Consider the following 10,704-nt stretch of genomic DNA (forward strand, 5'->3'; position numbering starts at 1 on the left):
AAAGGGGGCTAGGGTGGCTGAGAGGTCCTAGATGCCCCCGCTCCCTCTGGCTGGGCTGGGCGGGGTGAGGCTGTGGTGGGAGGGGCAGGGACAAGTTAGAGCTATTTTTGTTATGCTGCTGCAGTTGCCGCAAGGAGGCATCAATCATTGATGCTCTGGGCATCCTGGCCTGCCTGGAGACGCGCAGGAGAACAGTTGGAATATCCAGTGGGGGGTAGGGTGACACGCCAGCTCCTGGCCCAGGCCCCACCCGTGAAGGAGACCCTGCCCTGGGAAGGACAGAGAGCAGGGCATGGCACAGCCATGCAGCACCCTTGGGTGACATTTAGAGGTGTGGGGCCTTGTGTGTGCTGGGGTGGTCCTGAGCTGGCTGTGTTCTCATGATGCTGGGGTTGGTGAGGGAGAACTGATTCTGGAGCTGAGTCCTGCTGTAGTGGCTTTCCCCAGCTGGCATCTGTCCCCAGGGGTGCACCTGGGTGCGATGACAAGAAGTCCTGGCAATGCAGGGCTCTGTAGCAGACGAAGGTCAGGCTGCAGCTGGTGGAGGGATGGGAATGGGGCAGACACACTTTGTCCTGGCTTCTGCTTGCTGTGATCCTGGGGACCAGTTTGGGCTTCTGAGGCCTGGGTTCCGGGGAGCAAGGACCCTGTGGCTGGGCCCATCTGTGGGCAGGCCCTCTCAGAGTCAGCTTCAGGGAGACACAGCCCACAGTTCCACGGGGTGAATCTGGGGCCCCTGGGGTGGGGAAGCTCTCTGGGTTGACACCCCAAGTTATCTATTCCTTAGGACACTGACCTACCATCTAAGAAGGGGCTAACAGGAGGGCAATAGCAGGCAGGCCTGGGGTGGGGCGCTCAGCTCCCTCTGACAGCCAAACTGCAGCCCCAGCACTGGGGCCAGAGCAGACTCCACCGGCTGGTGGGTGCAGCCCTGGGGACAGGGCTCCTGCCACCCTCAGCATGGAGCCCAGGGCCCTGAGCCAGCCCTAAGGCGACTCCCAGGGCTGCAGATGAGCAGGCCAGTGAGCACACCTTGGCTTCACCAAGGAACTGGCACCCCTGGGCACGCCATGGCCAGGACCTGGGACCACCTGTGTGCGAGGAGTGGACAGGACCAGTGGACACAGCTCAGGAGGATCTTGGCTGACCCAGGGTGGGGGTAGGGCTGGGGTACAGTCCCACTCACAGGATTGCATATGGGACGGCTTGGTCCTACTAAGACAGCCTGAGGGCTGTCCTGCTTTGCTGAAGGGGAACACAACAGGTAGGGGGAGCATTAGGGGAGCCTAGGGTCACACCAGGAGGCCATCCCTGCCTCCTCTTCACCACAAAGTGGACAGGAGCCACCACAGGCCCATGGTAATCATACCAATCAGTATGCATCACATGGAGTGAGTCCACTTGATTTGGGCGGGGTCCAGTGGGCCACATGACTTCACTAAAGGAATACATCTCACGGGGTAGGGGGCACACCTGGGCCTGTGCCATAAGGTCCCGATTCCACCAGACTGGCCCTTGTTCCCAGGACATGTCCAGGGGCCCAGAAGCCAGATTCAGACCCAGTGAAGACCAGTAGGCTGAGACCTCCAGCAGACGTGGGCAGATGCAGGGACACACCTGGGACATAGGGACACACATACCCAGGCACATGACAGTTCTCTCTTCCTGGATCCAGGGCCATTCCCAGGGGAAGGGGTGAGACCCCATGTCCCCACCTGAAACACAGGGCTGTGCCCACTGTGCCATGGGAGGAGGCTGCCAGGGCCCTTTCCCAGCAGTGACTCCAGTGTCCGGTTGACCTGCTGCTGGCAGGCTGCCTGGCAGCTGCAGTCTGGCTAACGGGAACTGCCAGAGTGCGTCATACCACCCTGCTGGCTCACCTGGGCCCTACTGGCTGAGCATGGTCCCCTTGTGAGTCTGAGATTGTTTGTGCTGTTGTACATATAAGTGCATGTGTGCCTTAGTGTGTGCATGTGAGTGTGTCTGGGTGTGTGCATGTCTGACTTGACTGGGATGTATCCAAGGTGGCCTGTGGTCTGCGTACTGTGTGTATGATCTGCTATGAATGCGTGTCTGTGTGGCCTTTCTGTTGCAGCCTGGTCCCTTTGAGCTTTTCAGCCTCTACTGCCCCCCAGGCTGCCCCCTGCCCCAGTTTCCAGCCCCAGGAATAGGGGTGTATGTGTGTGTTTGTGTGTACCCAGCATGACCAGCACATTGCCAAGAAGGTTCTTCTTGACAGTAGCTGTACTGTCTGGATTGTACCTGCCTACAATGCCTCCAAGATTTTGCTTCTGCCCCATGGTGTCCTCAAGCCTATGCCATGCCAGGCAAGGTCTCAGCCACCTCTCAGTTTCTGCAAAACAAGAACTGTTGGGCCGAGCCCTCCATGCCCATCCCCCATGCATGGCGCCAAGTGGAGCCCAGCAAGGTTCCCCACCTGCCCCTCCAGGCCTCACCAGGCCCCTTCTGCCAGCCTCTGCAAATCCCAGGATCCCTCCACTCTGTCCCCACCTCCCTGCCCTGGTCCAGCTACTCTTGACTCCCCCACCCCACCAGCCACCTCAGTGGTCTTCCCTCAGCCCCCACCGACCTTTGCAGACCCTGCTTGGAGCCCACTCTGCAGAGGCTCCCTCAGCCCTGTCCCCAGGGCTCCAGCTCTCCAGCCTAACCCTCTGCACCTAAACAACACTGTCCTCTCTACTGGGAACACTTTCTGCCCTGTGGCTGACTCAGGTCCCAGCTCCGGCTGTCTGCCAGGAGCCCTTCCCAGCCAAGCCCACCACCCAGCACTGCCCTACAGAGCACCTCAACTTTGTAGGCTTGGCCATGCCTTCACCAGGCTAGGGCCTGAGCCCCAGGTTAGGGCCACCACTGTGCCCAGGCCCCAGCTCTTAAAAGAACCTCGGGAAGGATGAATTCTGGCTGGGGGTCCTGGGCTCCACGTCGGCTTACAGCACCCGGCACTCCCAACTGCACAGCCCACTGCGAGTCTTGCCCAGTCCACCCTGTCCTTTCTGGACGTTCTAGTGCGGTCTTTGTTACTGCAGCCCGCCGCCCTCCTCTCCTGCCCTGAATTCCATTTTGTCCTGATTAGCCCAGATCACAGGCCGTGCTCCCCCGTCCCTCCTCTTCCCAGGTTGGAGGTAACAACTGCGACAAGTGCTAGAACCCTGGGGCAGGCGTGTGGAGGGTCTCCACCTAGCTCTGTGGACCCAGAAAGGCTGACTGGGGGCGCGGGGCGGCGCCAGCCGCAGGGGCCGGGGGCGGCGCCAGCGCGGCGTGGCCAATGGGCTGAATGAGGACTGCGGCACCGCCCCGCGCTCGCCGCGCAGTGGCCGGCGCCGGCTGGGCGGGCCCGGGCGGGTCCAGCGCGGTGGTTGTGAGGTGCGGGCTGTGTCCGCAGTCCGAGGCTGGCTGCCCGCGGCAGCGCAAGGCGGCGAGGACGAGCTCTGCGCCCGCCCGCCCGCGCGCCGGAGCCGGGATCGCGACTGGACGCGCCGGGCCGCTGGCGGCCCGCACCGCCCGGCCGCCGCGATGTGCGACTGCTTCCACGTGGTGCTGCCCACCTGGCCCGGAGCCCCAGGCAGCGGTGCGCCTCCTCCCCGCCTGCAGCCCGCTCCCCTCGGCGGGTGGGCTCCGCGGGCGCGTTGGGGGCGAGCAGTGCCGGCCGGGCTGCCGCGCGGGCGGGCGGGGGGCGCCCCAGGGCGGGCCCGCGGTCTCGCGCGCGCTGGGTCCCAGCCTCTCTTCTGCGTCTCGCCTTTGACCTGTCCCTGTCTCCCGGCGTCCCGCTTCTCCCTCGGGGTCTCCATCTCTGACCCTGCCGGTCACTGCCTCTCTCGGGTCTCCGTCACTGTCTCTCTGCTCCTGTCTGCTTCCCTCTCTGTCACCGTTCCTTTTTCCTAACCCTCGGGAACTCTTGTCTTACTGGGACAGGCGGCTGTGGGGCAATGCTGCCCAGACCGGAGCGTGGCTGAATGTTGGAGTGGACTGAGGATCCTGGGAACCTGCCCCAGGCCTGCCCTCTGACCTGCTTTGGGAAAGAGCAGCCTGGTGGGACCAGGAGTCAGGGCTCTTGGCCTTGGTCCAGAGCTGCCCAGGCTGGCCTGGGCTGGGTCCACCGTGTGGCTACTGTGATTGAGTCATCAGTTAGGTGGTGGCTGAGGCAGGGCTAGGCCTGAGGCTTGGTAAGGGGTCTGAGTGGGGCCAGAGATCAAGCCACAGGGTCCCCCTGTGCTGGGCAAGGGAGTGTGGGTGCTGCCCACAGGGGTGACCCCTTCCTCAAGCCTCTGCTGCAAAGCATCTCTCTGTCCCTGCCCTGGGCCTGGGCCTGGGTGTCTCTGCATCTTGGAGGGCAGGGTGGAGCAGCAGGGGGCTGTCCTCCAGGCTCTGGGTCATAATGCAGCAGCCTGCCACACCCAGGGCACCTGGCCAGCCCTGGCACAGGGGCTGGGGCCGTGCTGCATTGGCACAAGCTGGACCCTGTTCCTTGGGGGGAAACCAGTCAGTGATGCTCATGAGACTGCCAGTGATGCAGAGGGTTGCCCAGCGTGGCTGTCCCTCCACCTGCAGGGGGGCTCCCAAGGGCCCTCCTGTGGCCCATTTGACAAGGACTGAGGCCAGGATGGGAGGGTGGATCTGCAGGGCCACTGGAGGAGGGAGCCTGGGCTCCTACCAGCAGTCCCCCTCACTGTTCCAGGGGACCCCCTATTTGGGCTTACCCTGCCCAACTGGGAGCCTAAGGTGCCCTGACTCCCCCTGGGCAGCGCTGGGAGAAGGCTGGCTCTGCGGTGGCACAGACCCCCAGCCTCTTCCTCCCTCACTGTGGTTCTGGGTGGGCTTCGCTAGAGGAAGACAGGTGGAGCCCCAGGGACGTGGGGTTTCTCTGCCTCCAGCTTCCCTGTGCACCCTGGACACTGCTTCCTCACCCATGAGTGCCTGAGGCTTCCAGGCTATGGGGTCTCATGACCATCTCGCCCACCCTCTGGCTGCACAGGTTCCTATTCTGACTGCCCCTCCCCAGCTGAAGGCCTTAATTTCTGCTTTTGGCTTTGTGATTCCCTGGCCCCTCTGGGTCAGTCCCTCCTGTCCAACCTACAAACCATCTGCTCTTGGAGAGTGAGGTCAGTGGTCCTTGCTGCACCTCTGGTAGGAGACCCCCAGATCAGAGCCCCTGGGGGTTCTATCCAACACAAAGATCCCCAGGCCCTCCGCAACCCTTCACAGTGGCCCCGGGACATGCATAATTGAGCCTGGGCCTTTTCCAGCTTCAAACCCCCTCCCCGCGAGCAGCCCAGAGCTCAGCAGGCCCTGCCCTGCCCTTGTCTTTTTGCCCAGCCCGAACCTGCCTTCCTATATCAGCCATGCCTGGTTCCCGAGCCCCCTGGTGCCAGCCCCTCCCAAAGCCCACCTGACTTCTTGACTGCAGCCCTGGGAAAGGAGCACTTTGTGGTTCAGCTTGTGTGTCCTCTAGTGGCCATGCTGGGAACAGGGAGCCTGTGGTCCCTGCATAGGGATCCGCCCGGTCTAGGGGCACTCCTACTCCTTCTCCCAGCACATTCACCTACCCCACGCAGGGGGTAGAATCTCGCCCTCCTGGGGTGGGTGTCACACCCACGCCTATCTCAGGGGCAGGCCTGTTCCATCCCAGAGGCAGAGTTGAGTCCTGGGTAGTTAAAGTGGCAAGAAGACCCCACCCCCAGCCCTGGCCCCTGCAAATGCCTGGTGTGGCCTGAGCACTTCCGCATCCCTGGCTCCAGGGGGCATTGGGTTCAGTGGCACTATGATTGGTATCAGGGTGGTCTCTCCTCCAGGGTGTGGCTGGGTCCTCCCCAGGATTGGTCTGCAGCTGGCTGTGCCTTCTGCCTGTCATGGGGCTGGGGAGCTGTAGGCTGGAGCTAGCCTCTGCACAGTGGCTCCGAACTATGGCTGTGCGGTCAGGAAGATCCTGGTTCAGCACCGCACTGTCCTCTCCCCAACCAGGGACACTGGGGGGCAGTGTCCCATTTGGCAACTGGGACCCTGCGGCCAGGAGAGGAAGACTGGGTCCTGCACCATAGTGGCACTCCCTGGGTGCACTGAATGCTTTGGGCAGTGATGTGGGTCTGACAGGTGCTGGCTCTGCCCTACCCCACCAGTAACAGGGTTCTCAGGGCCCCTCCTCAGCCCAGAAGTGTCCATGGCCCGGCCAGGCCACTCAGTGAGGAGGAGGTAGCTGAGGTCACCCTGGGATGCCAACCCCCACCCTTTGAATGAGGTAGGTTCTCAGAAACCACACTGGTGGTGGCTGTTGCTCCTGGCAACACTCCAAGTCATTTCCCTGGCCAGGGATCAAGCTGGGCAGCCCAGGGCTGAGGCTGTGCTGTCTCCTGGCTTCTGGTGCCTGCCCCAACTCTCAGACTGTGCCCACCTGGTGCAGCCAGGGGCAAAGGGTGCGCAGAACCCAGGAGTGGCAGGAAGGTGGAGCTGGTGGGGCCCCCAGACTCCCCATGCCCACCCCACCCAGGGATGCAGCAGGAAAGCCCTCCTTACCTTCTCTCTGCCTGGACACACTTGTTTGCCCTGGGCTAGTTGTTACCTCTTCCAGGAAGCCCCTGGATTGCTGGGCTGACCTAGCTATTCCTGACTCTGACCCTCTCTGACTTTCCTCCTATGACTTCCTTTGCAGAAGGCCTGTGTTTGGGGTTCAGCTTGGGCTGGCTTGCCCAGGATGTGGGGAGGTGTAGTTATTAGCAGGAGAGGGCCTGAGCCCTGGCAGACAGGTCCCTGGGGGTCCCTGCCACCTAGTCCAAGAGTAAAAGCTGGGCTCCCCAGTCTCTCCCAAACCCTGCACTGGGGATGATGTAAAGAGCAGAGGTGCCCACCCATCTCCGCCTGTCTACCTGTCCATCTGGCTCTGAGAACCACCCAGAGCCAGTGTGTTCTGGCCCTGGGACCCAGGAGGTTCTACCTGAGCAGAGCAGGGATTCGCCCAATGTCTGTGCAGCAGACACAAGGCAGGCTCTGCTGTGGCCACATGGCCTCGGTGCAAGGGGAGTCAAGGAGGGCTTCCTGGAGGAAGGCCCACCCAAAGGAGACCAGGAGCAGTTCCTAAAGAGAAGGGTGGGGCAGGGAAGGAGGGCTCCTGCAGAGGCCAGGAGAACTGTGCAGTGGAGCAGGACGGGTCTGGGGATAAGATGGACAGGTGGCAGGGGCCACTGCTATGAGGGAAGGAGCCCTAAGTGTTTTTGGTGCTGGAGTTTGAACCCAGGGTGCTTTCCCACTGGCTACATCCTGGCCCTTTGTGTTTTTGAGACAGGGTCTCACCGGGTTGCCCAGCCTGGCCGCCAGCTTGCAGTCTGCCTCAGCCTCCCAAGGAGCTGGGACTCCAGTGTGCACCGCGCGGCCCCGTGTGCGGCAGCTCCGGTGGGGAGGCTGAGGCGGGGGCTGGGGCCGGCACTGGGCCCAGGTGCTGGGTGAGCCTGGAGGGGGCTTGGCGTGGATGGGAGTCTTAGCTCAGCCACCGTCGGGGCCACCCGCTCCCTGACTTCTGTGCCTGGGGGGCTTTGGTCTTGAGGGCTGTCACCTGCCCTGCCTGCCCTGCCTCTACCTCTCCCTTCCCTTTGCTTTTCTTTTTTGGAAGCCATGGGCCAGTGGGAGCAGGACCTGCCTTGCTGGGATGAATATTTAATAGTCAGAGCGTTTCTCAGACGGAAAGCTGGAATTGGGCCCAGGCGCCTGGAGCGGGAAGCCGTCCGCCCACTCCTGGCACCCAGACGCGTCCACCGCCCAGAGCCCGCCCCCGCTGCCAGGCTCCTGTCCTGCATGCTGCCCCCATGCTGCCCTCCCCCCGGTGTGTGCTTGTGAGGGGGTGGCTCTCGGGCCCCTCTCCAGAGAGCTTCTTGCACGAGGCCTTGCTCCCACCGTGGAGGTGGGTGGTGAAGTGGGGTCAGCTGCTCCTGGACACGGAGGGTTCAGGAAGGGATGCGTTGCTGGACACGGGGTTCTGGAAGGATGGTGGGAAAGAAAGGCAGTCAGGACACCCGGGACACAGGGGGTGGACTGATGAGGGGCCTCCGCAGGCTTGGGCTTCCGTCCCCTTAGGCACCAGGAGTTAGCGGTCAGTGCCGGACCCCATCTGCAGGGCAGAGGAGGCCACGTGTGAGCTGAGTCAGGGCCTCTCTATCTGCAGCTCAAGCCCTGGCCCCCGTCACCCTGCATGGAGTCAGACCACGACTTGCCCCCTCCCGTGTCTGCTGGACCTCCTGACCTCTCCTTGCTTTTGAGAGCTGGACCCTCTGTGGCCGGGAAAGAGGGCAGCCTCCGATGGGGCAGCTGGGGACAGGACCCCTGTGGTAGCTCCCTCCCTGACCAGTCTCGCTCCCAAGACGGCGCCCACAGCTCCTCTGACACATTGCCTGGGAATGCCTGCTCCCACCTGGGCGTCCATACCAGCCGGTTCACGCGCTCACTGCTCACCCCCGCCCTGCCTGCCCTGCCAATGCCAGGTTCCCATGGCGACTCTGCACTGGGCTGTGGGTCCTGGTGGCTTTGAGCCAGGTCCGCCTGTGCAAGTGGGCGCCAATGGCACATCTGGGTTCCTGGGTCCCAGGGTCTGTGACGCGGCTCAGCAGTTGCCTGCAACTCCTCCTGTGACCCAGCACCTGCCCGGCCACTGAGCCCAGCTACATGGAACAGGGGTCTGGCAGTGGGGTTCCTGGGTACTGAGGCAGGTGGGCCAGGCCTTCTGGGCTGTCAGGTGAGCTCCTGTTGGAGTGGGCACTGGCCAGGGGCAGGTGGTGGGGGTGGCAGTTGTGACTCCACCCCCAGGGGATGGTGGTCTAAGCCCAGAGTCTGTCTGACCTTCCAGCCTGACTTCAGCCTTTCTGCACACCTGCTCCGTCCTGCCTGCACCCACCACTCATCAGCTTGGGCCAAGACTGGGAGCCGTCTTGTTTCTGAGCAGGGAAGTTGCCCCAGGCAGAACAAATGGCTTGTGCCCGGGCCTGGGGACTGCAGAAGACCTGGGTGGAGTGCAGTGCCTTGCGGCAGACCTGAGTTGGTGAGGGCTGTGCCTGGAAGGGAGGTCATGGCCTCCTGGTCACCCAGCAGCAGGCTGGCTTTGCAGGCCCTCCCCTCAGCTGCCGTGAAGTGGGCATGTCTCAGCTGGGGCCCCAGCAACTATGCTATGGCCCAGGACCCCCCAAGCAAGTTGGGCTAGGAGTCAGGAGGCACAGAGCAGCTGCTGGGGTGGGGTTGCTGGGTGGTTAGCACATGTGGGCTCAAGAGAGAGGGGTGGTGGCCAGCGTCCCTTACCCGCTAGGCCTGGCTGCTGGGCTCCACTCTGACTCAGCCTGCCCCACCTGGCCCTGGGGAGTTGGCTACCTGGCGGGGTATCATGCCTGGTGGGGTGTTGGGCAGCAAGCAAGCCCCAGGTGAGAGGTGGGTGGGGTGCGTGGGGGTGGCCGGCCTCCTGTGGCAGTGTGAGCAGCGTCTTCTTTGGTGACCGTTGGTCTTACCACAGCCTTTCCCGGCGGAGTCGGGGTCTGGCGCTGCCCTTGCCTTCCAGGACTGGGGGCCCCTGGGTCTCTTGTCCCATTTCCCTACCTGTCTTCCTCTGCCTCCTCCCTACCTTGGAGCCTTCTGACCCACCTGAGGCCCTTCTCTTGCTTTCCCCACCTCAGGCTGCTCCTGGCTCCCATGTCCCAGTGGAAGGTTCGGCTCCCTCAGCTGCCCCAGAAAGCCCCCGCTCTGGGCCACCATGTTGGGCAGGGCTGAGGGTGCAGGCTGTTCTGTGCTGACCTCCCAGGGCTGGCTGGACCCCTCCCAGCTCTGGAACCCTGGGTTCGGCTCCTCTGCTGTGTGGACTTGCCCCAGCCTGCCCCTGGGAGCAGGAACCCTTCTCCAGCTGGGCCTTGCCCACTGGGCTGTGGGCACAAGGCACAGGGCGTGGCATCCCTGGGATCCCTGCATATCTGCAGCCAACACAGCTGCTGCGTCCTGCCCAGGCCTGCTGGACACCCAGAGCCAGGAGCTGGGTGCTGAGCCCTGGGGACAACAGGAGAAGAAGGCAGGGAGGGGCAGGCCTGGCAGCTGAGCTCTGGGTGGTGGGTGATTGGGGTCACTGGACCCAGGAGGAATGTTTCTCCACCAACACTCGAATCCAGATGCCGGGAAGGGCGTGCCTGTTAAACATACTGGGGCCCAGCCGTACCCAGCTCATGGGTGCCCTGGAGCTTTGAGGGCTGGGAGCCGTCAAGGAATGAAAGGGCCAGGCTGCCCTCGAGGGGCGGCCACGGCCACAGCCACTTCCCCAGGGGCCCAGCCTGGCCACCTGTGGGCTCCAGCCTGGCCACCTGTGGGCTCCAGCCTGTCCTCGGAAGGCACCTCCCTGTCCCTCCCTGCACACACAGCCAGGCCGGCTCCGAGCGGTCTCCACAGGGAACTGAGGCAGTGTTCATCTACACAGCAGGATGCAGTGTGCACTGGCTGGGCTGGCAGCTGTGACTCAGGCAGGCGTTTCCTCCCCAAGTCAGCTGCCTGGGCTGGGGGGCACTCAGGGTGGGGGCCCCCGGCTCCCCAGGCTGAGCTGGGGAGGCTGGCCCAGTTCCTGGCCTGTGAGGGGACCCACCCACCCCCACTGGTGGGGCTCAGCCTGCTGAGGAGGAGGCCGGGAGGGAGGGACAATGGGGGAGGCTGTGGAGGGGAGGGGCCGGGCGGGGCGTCAGG

Source organism: Sciurus vulgaris, assembly GCF_902686455.1.
Source record: "Sciurus vulgaris genome assembly, chromosome: 2".
Taxonomy (NCBI): domain Eukaryota; kingdom Metazoa; phylum Chordata; class Mammalia; order Rodentia; family Sciuridae; genus Sciurus; species Sciurus vulgaris.